At 45.5% G+C, this 14,253-nt stretch overlaps 1 protein-coding gene across 1 annotated transcript in view; it reads left to right on the top strand.

Annotated features, from left to right (window-relative positions):
- The first annotated feature begins 881 nt into the window (after nucleotides 1–881).
- Nucleotides 882–14,253, top strand: part of NCOA1 (nuclear receptor coactivator 1) — a 190,189-nt gene continuing 176,817 nt past the window's right edge. Inside the window, exon 1 of the mRNA XM_074861273.1 lies at nucleotides 882–1,180. The gene's annotated coding sequence lies outside the window, so the exon portion shown is untranslated. The remainder of the gene's footprint in view (nucleotides 1,181–14,253) is intronic.

Below are 14,253 nucleotides of genomic sequence, written 5' to 3'. Positions count from 1 at the left end.
CTCAGTGCGATAAAATAGTTGACAGAGCAATTGTGACTGTTCCATGTGCGGCAGCTTTGCGTGGAAATAGCCAAAAATGATGGTGATGAGACCAAACAGCGGGTCAAGGTCTGCGTGGGAGCATCTATCACCCCATGCTGCTTCCTGAACTTCATTTTGGTGTTCCCGGCTGATCCGAGGCACATTTCAGCCTTTTTGATGCCTAGATGGAGAACGTTAATGCAAGATGAAGGCCTTTAAATCTTCCTTGAAGCCTGGTAGGGGAAGGAGATTGTGAAACAAAACCCCACAGGTAACTTCCAGCGTAAAATGCCTCTGCTCGGTGACAGCAGCCGCTGCCGGGTGAGGAAGATGAAGAGACCCCCGAGCCCGGCGGAGGCTTCTTCACCTTGGTGGGCGGGACGGGCTGGTCCCCGAGAGCTGGGGCCTGGGTTTGAGACGGCGGGGCAACCGGGAGAGGCCTCCCCGTGCCTCGGCCTGGGGAGGTGTGAGGGGCGGGGGAGGCAGGCCCGAGGCCGAGGCCGCTCCACCGGAGCCCCCCGGGCCGCGGCGGACAGGCCCCGCCGCCCCCCTCTGCCGCTAAGATGGCGCCCGCCTCCCCCTGCCCCTTCCCGGGGCGGCGACGGAGGGGACGCGGCCTCCCCCCCGCCTCCGCGCTGCCGCCGCTCGGGCCGGGCCGCGGCAAGAGGCCACGGGGGGAAGGGGAGGGAAGATGGCGGCCAGCAGCGACTGAGGGAGAAGGAGGAGGAGGAGGAGGAGGAGGAGGAGGAGGAGGAGGAGGAGGAGGGGGAGGGATCCGGGCCGGGCCGCGGCGGCCTCCTCCGACACCGCCCCCCTCGTCCTCCGTGCCCAGCTCCGCCCCGTCCCGCCGGGAGGGAGAGCGGCGAGCGAGCCGGAGCCCCGCAGCCGCGCCGCGCCGCCCAGGCAAGGGGCCCCGGCTGCCCGGGAGCCCCGCAGCGGGAACCGGGGCCCCCAGCAGCGCCCGCTGCCGCCACCGCTCTGGTCACCGCGATCGCGGCGGGGGCTGCTGCCAACCGGCAGCAACCAACACCCCCCCCCCCCCCCCCCCCGGGGCCGCCCCCGCCGCCTGGCCGGGGGAGTCGCTGTCGCGTTGCCCGTTGAGCTCCGCGGCCTCAGCCCCGGCGGGGGGAGGCGGCTGTCACCCAGGCAGCGGCGGCAGGTGAGTGGCGCCCGGCCGCGCCGCAGCTGGCGGCGGGGCGGGAGGGACGGAGGGCGGGCGGGCGGGCCGGGGTTGAGGCGGGGGGAGGCCGGTTGGGGCTCCCCGCTGCCCCGCCGCGCAGGGCGGGGGGGGGGGTGTGTGTCTGGCGGGACCGGCCCGTCGCCCCCGCCACAGCCCCCGGCCTGTGGGGAGGCGCAGCTGTCACGGCGGGGGGACGGACGGACGGACAGACGGACGGGGGACGGCCCGGCCCCCCGCCCCGGGCTGCCATGGCGGCGGGCGGAGCGCGGAGGGGCGCCGCGGCCTCCCCCCCCCGCCCGTCCTCCTTCCCCCGCGGGGGGCTGAGGAGAGCCGCCCCGGGGGACCCTGCTCGGCTGAGCCCCTCCCGCCTCGGGCTGTTAAATCCCAGCTCTCCCTCTCCTTAAATATCCCCCACCCCTTATTATTATTAATTTAAAGTTGATTTAAAAAGTGAAAAAGCAGTTTTCCTCCTCACACCCCCCCACACCCCAGCCCCTTCCCGGCTGGAAGATGGCTGAGGGGAGGCAGCGGGGCCCGGCCTGCGGGGGCCCGCGGAGCCCCCCCACTCCCCCGGGGCAGAGAGGACGCTCCTTTTAGTGGCGTTTTAGGTGACAGTTCTTTGTCTGCGTGTGGCATCGTGTCCCCCGTGTCCCCCTCCTTGTGTATCTGTGTCCCCCAGAACCACCCCCCGACCCCGGCGGGGCGCTTGTAGTTGTCAGCGGAGGCAAGTAAGTTCAGCGCGAAGGCAACCGGTCGGTCGGTCAGGGAGAGCCGGAGGTGGCCCCGAGGTACCGGGTGGGTTTTGGGGCCGTGGGAGCGGGGAACGGCTGGGTTGTCGGGCAGGGTGTGTGGGGAAGCAGGTTCCTCCGAGGGGTGCCTGGGCTTCCAGGCTTGGAGGGGCTCTGCAGGAGGCTGGTAGCGAAGCTGGCGTCCGCCTCCCCGCTCCTAGCTGAGCACTTGCCCTAAATTTGCTTCATTTCTTTCTCGGAGACACGGACCGGCAGCAGATTGCAAATAATCCCAAATACCTGATGGTGCATATGCAAGTGGTAGCCCCGGTTTGTGCAGCGGGGGGGCTGTAGCCTCTGGAATATGACATTTAGTGGTAGAAAAATCTGTTGCGGAAAGGCTGTTTCCTTCCGATGTAGGTTGCTAGACACACTCAAGCCCTCCAGTTTCCTAGGTGCGTTTTGACCTTTCAGTGGCTGAGAACTGGGTCGTGCGCGTTGGGTGACGATCTCCTGATTATTATTTTTTTTTTTTTTTTTCACCCGAAAGAGCGTGTTTGCAAAGGTGAAAAGGTGTGGAGCGCCGTCTGGGGCTGTTTGCTTGCGTCCACTGGAAGCTTAATCAGCGTACAGTAGATATAAGATTTTCACTACCCAAATACGGCAAAGCCAAAAAAAAAAAAAAAAAAGAGTGACACAGCAAAGTATATTAAAACTGGAAATTTGGACTCGTGTGGGTGGTGCTTGTATGTTCTTCACCCTGTCTCATGGCTTGTATTCTTCGTGTTGCTGGTTTAGACTGAAAAAAAATAAGACTGGGTTTGTGTGGGCTGGCAGGATATGCATATATATGTGTGTGTGTAAAATTTGTGTGTGTATATATATGAGTACAATACCTGGTGAGTTCTAGTAGCAAGATGGTAAATTTATATGAACAAAAAAGATGCTTGGTTGACTTTTCTGGAAACGTGCTGTCCCGTTGCAGTTTAGAGGCGGTGATCTACCTTCAGAATATTTTGGCAGACACGTGTGTGTGTGTGTGTGTTCGGAACTCTTCCTGCTGTGGCCATCAGCTTGCTTATACAAGAGAAAGTAAAAAATATATATTACTTATGGAAGTATACATAGTATTTGGTGCATCTGTAGCTGTATACCTAGACATCTTGCAGAGCAGCAGGGAGAGAAACATTGTGAACCAGGAAAAGCTGGATGCAAAGCCACAAATTTGCAGAGAGGCTTGGTAAGCGGTGTAGCATCCGCAGCTTTGCAGCTCTGTTTTGTGAAAATGATTAAAGTTCAAGTTGCCACTTAAGGGGACAAACAGCTCTTGATGGTAGATAATAAACAGTAGTAACTTTGGCAATACTGCACCTGGCTCAAAGCCGATGGGCATGGTGAAATGTTAAATCTCAACTTATTTGCTCAAGATGGGTATCTGTTGTTCGAAACATGTTGCCAAACAATATGGCAGCACAAATCCTTGCTTCCAAAACAAATAGGCTTCCTGAGAGACGAGCGGGGGGTTTGGCTCTTCAGAAGGCAGGCCTTTACTTCTTATTCACTACGGGCCGACTTTGATTTTTGGCATGCGTGTTTTTCCCCGAGCCTTGCCCTCTGATAATGCTACGACACATGCTCACAACTGCATGACTAATTCATACAATTAGTCATACACTTCCACTGTAGATTTATTGGAGCAGTATCACTGTCATTCTCACGTTGTAAAAGTCTGCGTTTGGGAACATGTGCCCTCTGTTGACTTGTCTTGGGTCTCTTGGCATGGTTGTTGGGTGGACTGTTACAGATATTTGAAGTCTTTAGGATTATTAGGCTTACTTAATTATATAAGCATATTTTCAAGGAACAGATCTGCTGGAGATCAGCACCTTGTTGTTTGCTAATCTGAGGGGGGTAATTTGCATGAGACTTTGCAGGGATTGTCAGAAATGAAGGTGTGAGTGCTACTACTAAAAATATCCCGTCTCCTGCATAAATAGCTTGCCAGTTGAAAAACAGTGTATTTTGTATAAGGAAACTATTTATATGACGAGTTATTCTTGTTTTGCTTGGTTGACTGTGTTTCTTTGAAGCGTAGTTCTTATCTCTTTTGATCAAAGAGGAGGAATAAAAAAAAATAGTTTTTAAAGTTAGATTCTGCCTTTAAAGACAGGATTTTAAGCAGGAAGGGCTTGGACTAACAGGTAAATATTTTAACCAGGTATTCCTGAAAGGCCAATGTGGTGTGTAATACCCCGTAGCATGTGGCCGGCGCTTCTACCTACAAGCTTTAATTGCTGGCAGATACAAACAAGCAATTTTTATTGGTGGTTCTATGTTATTTGTATTGCTGTAGCATACAGGAACCCCAGGCACGGATTGGGTTTGCAGTGGGGCAGGAGTGACGTGAAAATGGAGTGAAATGGGCTCTGCTTCCAAAAACTTCCAGTTTAAATTTAAAGGCAGAGGAGTGGAGTTGCGACGGGGAAGCAGCTGGATGGTGGTGGGCCGCAGGAGAGTCGGTAGTCTCAGCTATTAGCAGCCTAAATATGGAGGCTTTTGGGGTTGTTTTTCTTTTTTGTTTGTTTGGTTTTTTTAAATAACATTGCAGCGAACCAGGGCTTTATGGTCTTTTGGGAGGTGGCTGCCTGCTGTCGTGCTGCCGATGCCTGGCTGAGCCCTCTGCCTGCCTCCCCGCTGCCGGGGCTGATCCAGCCCGTCGGGGCCGCGCTGCTGGGCGAGGGAGGATTCACAGGAGTAGCCCTGCTGATCGGTCGGAGAACAGCCAGGAGCTTTAACCTCTTCCCCTGGTGCAGCAGGATCTGGAATAGGATGTTTGCCTGTAGCTGCAATATTAAAAATTATGGCTTGCTTGGAAACGGCTTCAACTCTTTGCATACCTAGCCTTGCACATATGAGTCAGGGTGATGCAGAACAGGTTTTTACCACTACGGCAGCATCTCCATGTAAAGTTGACCATCTGAAATGCTGTGGCTTTGCTGTGGGACAAATTTTAAAGCACTCGGAGGCCTAGGCTAGGTATAAAGGATGTGTCAGCACCATGCGCTTTACCTGGACTCCTGTCATTTACAAAAGAAAAAACTGCTGAACTGGTTTGGAGGTTCTTTAAGCCTGAACTAATTTACCTGGCTGGGAATGTAGGTTAGAAACTAGGCTTCGCTTGGCTTTGGGCTAGCGCCAGTACGTTCCGCAGGGAAAACTCAGGCTAAATAGCTTCTGCGCTGATAATCCTGCAATACTGTTCCTACTGTTTCCCCTGAAAAGATAGGTAGGTTCTTGTGTGGTTGACCCAATTGACTGAGAAGCAACTCCAATGCGTCTCGGCACAAGGAGCAGCGGGATGTTTCCCTTAGATGCCTTTGGGTGAGTGGGGGGAAAAAGTGAGGACGGGTTTTTGTGCACAAAGCTTGCAGGGAGAATCCTCACTCAAGTGCTCGGGTCCGAGGGACAAGGTTGCGTGGCCTAAACTAGGTAGATTTGCTAACCAACTTAGGTAAATCTGCACGTAGATATTCTTAAATCTGTTTAAACCTGCTTACTGGTTTATTATGTTCTTTAAGCTGAGGCAAGCTATCCTGGCAGTCGTGTTTAAACCAGTGCGTGTCCACGCAGAGATGTGCTGTGATTTAGTGAAGCCCATGCAAGTTGGTGAGTTACAGGAAGGTGATCTAGGAAAGGAAAACAGTGCAGTGAGTATATAAGTCAACAGTTTGCTGCCTTGCCTTGGTCAGTGAACTCTACAGTATCCATATTTTGCTCTAAGGATCCACAAATTGTCAGCTTCTTAAAGCTGATCAGTGGAGGGGCTCTTGGATGTGTTTGCATTTTTCTGCAGAGGGAAAGATCCTTAAGTGTTAGGTCCTGTTTTAAACAAGTGTCAGAAATGTCCCAGTCAAGCCTGATCTTGCGACTAGCTATTTTGGAACACGAATTTTTGTTTTGTCTTATTGTTAGCAATTTATGTTTATTTTTAATTATCTATCATGGAATATGCTACAAAACAAGCTCAAAACAGTGTTTCTTTGGCTTAATTTCCCCCCCTCTTTTTTTAATGTGGCATCCGAAATCCCATGGGTCCCATTTTTCGGATTTCCAGAGTGTGAAGACTTCAAAAATAAGGCAATATGCCAGGCAAGGCAAGAAATAGGCTTGTTTCTTGTATTTGTATGATGAAATTATGAATGAGGAGCCATTTAGAACCTAAACAAATCAGTAGCTTGCCTTCCTGTGTGGAATTCAGATCCTGATTGTGAATGGAGAGATAAGTTTAGATCACAGCACTACCCTGGGTTCAAATGATATTAAATGGTATCACAGATATCAAAATGGTTAGGTGTTGATAAAGTTATCCACCTAATGTTGGTGTTTTCTCCAGTATGCAGCGTATGTTGTCTTTGGAAACAAGGGCCTCAGGAGGGAAAAGAGGTTCCAACCCACAGCACGCTGATTCCCTGTCCAGAAGGTTTCAGAATAGTATTTGCTGTTTCAATAATTAAAAAAAAAAAAAAAAGTAGATATTATAATCTTTCAGTAAAACTGCACGGAGAGTTTAACAATGACAAATAAATATATTTTTCTCTTTTATTTTTCCTTTTCTGTTAACACTGTGTAACTCCTGGATTGAAAAAAAAAGGAGTGAAAAGCCCTGAACTTTTCAGACCATTAAATCAGATTCATGTGTAAATTGTACAAGAGATCTTGCAGCTTGGACTGCTTAACTTCTCTTTCTTCTTATTTCATGTGAACACCGTACTTGCTACCTATCCTCCCCCTCTTCTTCTCTCCCCCAGAGCCTGTATTTTGCTCGTAATCTGAGAGTTTGCGTTGAGTTTTATCAACATACTTCAGAGATCTTGAATAAATTGAGAGATTAACTTTTTAGTGGAAGTGCTAGTCAGCCTCTGTCTTTGAAGGTTGTTTTTTTCTAAGAAAAGTGTGACTAACCTGAAAAGGATTTTGACACATGCTTCTGACCAGTTACTTTAAATCATACCGGAAAAATTGTGTGTGGAAATAAACAACGAGCTAGAGTTAAACCTGTTGTAGACTGGGTGTGTAAGCTTGATCCCTTTGTCTTTCATGCATTTCTTAAACGTGATGGCTGACAAGATGAGTTCTGGGTCTTCCCACTAATTCTGTAAACAGCTGGCAGTTACACTACCTGTTTCTTTTTTTATGAGCAGAGATTTCCAAGCAGAGTTTTAACAGGGAAGCTTGGCAGGATGAGTTCACCAGACTTTCTTCCATGCTCCAGTTGCGAATGGTGCTCAGCTGAAAGGTGAATACCAGACAAGTATTATTTAATGATGGAAGATGCTGCGTTAGGATTGAAGGAATTGGACGCTCTGGAAACATTTATAGTAGAAATATTTATAGCAGAACCCAATAGATCCAGCTGCAGTTTTATAAGACTTGTGATTTCAAATTTAAAAATGAAATACTGCGTGCACAGTATTGTTAAGGACATGAAACTTCAGTGTTTACAATGTGCTTATATCTCAACTTACTGTAAAGTTGAGCACAAAGTCCCAATGTGTATTGAAATGTAATTAGTGTGAAGCCTAATTTGCCATTGTATGAATAGTTAGAATTTCTTGGAATGGAACTGCTGTGTAAAATACCTCTGTTGGTGTCTCCAAATGTCATTTTAAGCGTGTTGGTTTATGGAGTAAGTGAGAGCTGCTGGTGAAGGATCAGGTAAAACACCCTGTTACACGGGCCTCTCTGACTCACCGGGTAGGAATAAGGACTGAAACCAGCTCTGCCTTTGGCAGCACGTAATTCTTGCTTTCTTTTAAATTAAGGTTATGAAAATCCAGCATTTTAGAATAAGCTTTGTATTTATACTGGTACTCTTTCAACTACATCTTATTGTCCCAGCAAATATTTTTCTATAGGGGTTGTTTTTAAGTGTTCTTTGTGAAAAAACTTCTAGGTGAATTTTCCCTGGGTGTCTGAAACCATGTTCCCAGATTCATATTTTAGTGTAACCGTATTGCCTTCACTGAAGGCATAGTGGAAGTTGTGGGATCCCAGCAATTCTGACAGCTAGATTAATAGTCATGTCCTTAACCTTTAAAACAGTTTACCCAGACTTGACAGAGTTGGCATGAGTTCTGTGTTTTTGAAGATGCAATGGTGATAATACCTTTGAAGGCCCAAAATAAATGAAAAAAAGCTTTAATGAATTTAAAAATCCCATTGAAAATAGCATTTGGCCTGAGTTTACGCTTTTGTTATTGTTGGAAACGGAAACAATATTGTATATACAAAGCTCGCTGTATGGAAAATAACTATCTGGTAAATATACTTTCATCTAGTTTATTTTTCAAATACAGTGAAAATGGAAAAATACACTACCTAAATTCTATTAATTAAACCTGTTTCCATGTGACATAACGTGATAATTTAATACAGTTTTCTGATACTGTTGTGGATGAAATATGTTTCAAAACAGCATATCAAAAAAGTACAGTTTGATATTGCAGAAAAGAACCAAAACCTGGGAAGTTCCAGTAAACCAAAAAACTATTTCATTTGTAAAGCTGAACATTCAAAAGTTAGGAAAAACAGATGCAACTGTAATTATAATTTTGTAGCCACATGATATTTTTCTATAGATTCTCTGACTTATTCACTGTATGGTTTGGACTAACAAAGTGGAACGGATTAAGGTTGCACAGATGATCGTGAATCTGTTACTCTATAATTTTTAGTGCTTAGTTTTGCAACCTACTTAATTTTCTTCTGATGTTTTTAGATGATAAGCTGCTTTATGACATTCATTTTTGATGCAAACAGAGCATCGCACATATATTTGGCTACTTTTTGTAATGCCCCTGCAAGACAAAGGAGTATTATTCCCAATTTTGCACTCATTTTTTCAGGTGAATAAACCAGAATCACAGCAATTGGATAATTTGCCCAAGTAGCAGAGTGTTAGTGAAAGGTAAAAGGCACTTGACAGGTTATTCTCAAGTACCTGCTGCACTCGACTGCTTTGGTTGTATATGTGGATTTATTAAATTGGGTGCAACTTTCCTTGAATTTGTCAGCAAACCTCAAGAGGCTTGGCTCCAGCAGTCTCTGCGTCATCGGCAAGTAGCTCTGATGACAGGCATCTGATGGCTTTCGTTCTTTAGAGCAGAGGTTCCCCAACTGTGGCAGGCATGTGCTCGTGGTATGCAGACCCCTTCAAAACGGGGGTATTTTGTGGTGTGAAGGCAGTAATTCCTGACGCCGAATGTGAGCAAGCTATTGCGGGACACCTGGTGTAGGGGGGTCCTCGTGGTGGCACTCGGGAGCTGTCAGCACCTGCAGAGGGCTGTAAAATTGGGGTTTGCAGGTGTGCTTGCGCTTCTGATTGAGAATGGGGAGGAGTGAGGATGTAGATGGTGGGTGAGGATGTGTGGCGAGTCCTGCCGTGGGAAGCTGGGGCGAGCGTGGAGGATGGGGAGCAAAGGTTTTGGTGCTGGGTGTTAGGGAGGTGGTGCAGCGTCATAGCTTGGTCAGGCCAGGTCGGCAGGGCTGGGGGGTGCAGAAGGAGAATAAACATCATTTTTATGTCCAGGTTCGCGGAGAATGCTGCGTGCTTTTTAGGTGGGTGGGGACAGCGCCGAGGTTTTCATTTTGGGGTGCAGAAAACCAAGTCTTGCTGGGGAGAAATGTCATCCAGTAGAAGGGTGGGAAGGGAGAATCTGGTTTGGAAGGCCAAGCGTGTGCGTACGTCACTAAAAAAGCAGAAACACGTTGCTGCTGATGGCCTCCAAAAAAACTGCAGCTTTAGTTCCCAAACTTAGAACAGCCCTGCTTGTCACTGCGGTTGTTGACTTGCTTATAGGTGTGCGTGCATGGTGCTACGTGCAAGGAGAGCTGGATTCCTGAATTCCTACTCTTGCCACAGGATGTATGATTACAGAGATACCGCGGACTTCTTGAAAACAGTATTAAATAACTTCTGAAGGCTTTTTAAGGAGGTATTTTCAAAACAAGAAACGTGGTTTTACTCTCGGGTTTCCTCCTGAATGCTGGAAAATACCTACATTTGGTAATTCATACATTTCGCGTGCAACTGGCAAGCTGGAAATAAACTCTTCGGGGTTTGCAAAAACAGTTTAAATGAATCTAGTTAAACAAGATTTAAGTTTCATTGCAGAGGTTTAAAGTGCAAGGGGAAAATACACAGAACAGCCATTAAAAATTTAAAAAAAGCAACAAACGCCCCAAAGAATACTAGCCTGGAAATGTTTTCCTCCCTCTGTGCTGCCCATTAGTCTGCTGACAGGGGGAAACTTTGATACTAAATCTACCAGACGTTGCTGCAGTTGGGTGTTTGGCAGCGTAGCGCTGTCAGGGCTATTGCACCACTCCGTCTGCCCCGGGAGTCACGTCTTGCTGCAAATTTATGCACCTTTGAGAACTCCTGCTTGTTGAAACAAAGCCCCTCACTGTCCAGAGGCTACTGGGGACTTTTTATAAGTGTAAGCACCATCTCGGAGGAGTAGGAAAGTATTCCCATTTCACAGATGGGCACAGGCTTGTCCAGCTTGCCACGGGGAGATTTGGAGATCTGGTATTTGACCCTGGTATCCGCATATATTCTTTGAACAGTTGGTCTACAGTGTTTAGATTTTGGTTTAAATTGTCTAAATCCAATATAGCAATATAATTTTAATTTGTTTACTAAGAGAGTTCTTCAGATAAGCCTCCCGAAGTGCGAGGAATAAGAAACAACTGCTACTCGAAGACAGAAGAGCTGAGTTTGTTTCAAGCTGTTTAAAAGCCTTCAGTTCAGAGATAAGTGCATATTTTACATCCCGATCAGCAAGTTATAATGAGATTTAGAGCACTAAATGAGCTCTCTCCTAACCCACAGAATGATGCATGTGGCTCAGCGCAGAGCTATTGTTCTCATCAGCCCTTGCTGGTGAAATAATTTAGGAAATTGTGATATGCTGCAAACTGGATTTAATCAGCCAGTAGTTTCCACCTTCAGAAGATGACTTAAGTAGATACAAGGCATTTCTCAATGTCCACAAAGGTTTGTGCAGAAGGAAAGTAGTCCTTGTATTCTTAGCAGTGAAAAAGGGCTATCTGGAACTTCAAACACGTGAACAGGCTGTAGGATTAAGTGTTCTCTGTTGTGATGAGTGGAAGTTATGTCTTCCAAGCGCTGGAAATTTCTAAAGGGCTGTTCTGTTTCTCCATCAGTATTAGATAATGAAAGAGTACAAGTGAGGAAGGGTCATGGTAGAGAATGCAGAGATGGAGAGCTGCTTCCTTCCTGTGGCACAGTGAACAGGAGTTGGTCTTTACAAAACTGCTAATAGGATCCTTGTAGATTGCTCCACCCGTGACAGGATGGTCATTGACTGGCGGGCTAGTGTGGAAGTATCGATCATTTTGACGCTAATGTATTTAAAGGATTTGAATTTTTCTTCCGATGGTGGCAGACGTTCCTCTCCTAATCTAGCAGTTGCATTCAGCTGGTTCTTGAAATGCTTATAATGTGGTCTTGAGAGCAACATGTGGTGGAGATGGAGTAACACAGTGTTGTACCTGGGGGAAGACACTGTGATGCTTTGCGAGGGGATTAGATCACTTGCATGGAAAGGTCAGGCATCAGTGGCTGGAAATTTATATCGTCAAGACTCCTTGTCTGAGCCTTGAGCTCTTTCCATCCCCCTGTTCACAGCAGATTGTCAAAACTGAAGATGGTCTTTCTCCTCGTTTGCAGTCGGTTGTGTTTCCAGAGATTTTTTTTTTTTTTTTTCTTCCCCCTCCCTGAGTATTGAAACCAAGCTTTGTTTATTCCAGGCTCATTTCCTACTTTGCTGTATAAGGCTACCACATACTCGGTTCAAGGTCCCTGAAAATGTTATGAATAGTCTTATCTCTGTAAGCTCCTTGAATACATCACAGATTTTGTGTACCTGGCCATTTTGAACCTTATCCTCATTAAAGAAAGAAATAAAAGCCCTTTATCTTTTTTTCTCTGAAATGACCTATGAGAAATCTCATGTGGGAGAAAATTAGTATGCACGTACTCAGAGACGTGGCTGGCTGATGCACAGGCACAGATTTGCTGAAGAAACACAGAACTCAAATGCAAAAGCTTGTTGGATTGAAATCACTAGATATTGCTGTCTGTAGAATAATTTCTCCGGTTTTTGTCAGGGGTTTTTTTTGTTCACTGGTGGGTAGATCTCTTGGGTCTCATTTTTAGTACCTATTTCAGTCATTTATGCTATGAAATGATAAAAGAATTATCAAAATGTTATCTGTTAAGTCAGTACAGAAGGGTCTGAACAAATTGGTGATTGTTTGTCTTCAGACTGAGGATATGCTGCTGTTTGCTAAAGAACACTTTATATTTCATGGGTTTGGGATGGCTTGAAACCTGATTTTTTTTTTTGGGGTTTAATTAATTGGCTTGTCCTCCTTCTTGATTTTACTCCTATCAAAAATTAACAAGTATGTCACTTCCCTGTATCAAGGATTAATTAGCTGATCGCAAAGCACTTTGAACATAACTGCAAAACATTACTAAGGTAATTTAAACCAACATCCTCACTTTTTAAAGGGAGAAGAGTTGAACTTGCCTCCCCCTTCTCCCCTCCCCCCGAGGCTTTGCCCTACCTGCCATTCCTAAGAGTTATCCTCATGCTGCCATGGGTGAAGACTCAGATGAATTACTTCTCACAACGAATGCATCCTTCTGAAGGATTTTTGGTGTACCAAAGGACCATAATTCTCCCTAAAAATCTAGCGCTTGTTAGAGAGGAGAAGCAAGTCTATATAAAACACTGTCTTCGCACTCGCTTTGGAATCACAACTGCTCCTGCTGGGCTTCTGAGATAGACTTGAAAAGGCATCTTGGCTTGCATATTATAGGTTAACCCAAATAAACGTTTAGTAAGTAATAGCAGTAATTAGTATTTATAATGAGGTAGTAACAGGCAACCTGAATTAGCCCAAGCTCCCATTGTGCCTGGAACTAAACAAACAAATAAGCTACTTAGGGAGGGACTGCCATGATTCAAGTATATTTGTCATTTCTTGTCTTACCTCTGAAATGTCGTGTAACATGATATTTAGTACACTTTTTTTAGTCATGCAAGCATTATATTTAATAATATATGTGGTCTTCATTTTGCTTCCCTTAATTCCTGTTGGCTTGATACACTCAAGCTGTGTTGAAGTTCTGTCTTCAACTGCCTTTAAATTCAAATAATCCTCACTGCAAGTAGAAGCAGACTTATAAGATGTCACGTAAGAACTTACATGGACTGTAGTCTGTTCATTGCTGACATGCTTGTGTTTAAGGATTTTCAGACTAAAAGAATATCAGCAGTTCTCATAGGCATCAAGGGTTGAGATAAATAGTTGAGTAATGATTTAGTGTATATTTACAGCAAAAAAATTTAGGAAAAATGGCTGAAAACCCTCCTGTTTCCTCAGACATACAGTGTTTTTTATGCTCTCTTCTTTTTCAGTTCTAGTGTCACTTTACCGTTAGAATGAATAAATTTTGGACTATGGGTCTTACGCAGCTACAACAGTTTACCAAAGTTTTGAGGAAATAATATTTCAATATTTGGGCTTTTGTTATGAAAATTGCTTTGGGTGAGCTGTCTGTGTTCCACAATAGACCCTTAGTGAAGTCAACCATGAGCTGGGCAACTATAGCCGTCACTATATCCACATAATTTTAAAATATGGCATTTGTATTTGTGTTTTAATGGGAATTTGCGCAGTTACTACCTAGCCACTTCTTTAATACGTGCTGCATAAGTAGTGGGAAGTATTTAATAGCCAACTTGAGCATTATTAACTATTTTTCATGTAAGCCCAATTTATTGAAGCTGGTGATATCTATTAAACAACATTCACTTGCAGCCTGTCCCAAATCAGTAATTTATGTTCAAGGCACAGAGGTCTAAATATTCAAGAATGTACATAAAAATTGTTGCCTAAATAATGTTACTACCTTTTCAGTGCAGAAAAACCAGATTTTTTGGCTCCACTCTGGCACGGTTTTGATGCCTGTAAATACTATTGCACAATTATATATTGGTTTTGTTGCATCAGGACACCTATCTCTAGAGCAAAGGATGGATTTTGCTTGAGCGTTGGTCAGGAGCTTGGGTTTTTTTCCTACCCTCCTCGTTCATTTGTATGGTCTGATACTCAAGTTGTTGCACTGAATTTGAAATTCTGTGAATTGCTCCATTGTTTTTTTTATAGTCCTTGCAGCTATGGTAGTTGAGCTTCACAATCACTAAATTAATTTGAATTTATTTTTAG

This window comes from Strix uralensis, chromosome 3 (assembly GCF_047716275.1).
Source record: "Strix uralensis isolate ZFMK-TIS-50842 chromosome 3, bStrUra1, whole genome shotgun sequence".
In the NCBI taxonomy this organism is placed as follows: domain Eukaryota; kingdom Metazoa; phylum Chordata; class Aves; order Strigiformes; family Strigidae; genus Strix; species Strix uralensis.
The sequence above is the reverse complement of the archived record's forward strand: the minus strand, read 5'-3'. Positions and strand labels throughout refer to the sequence as shown.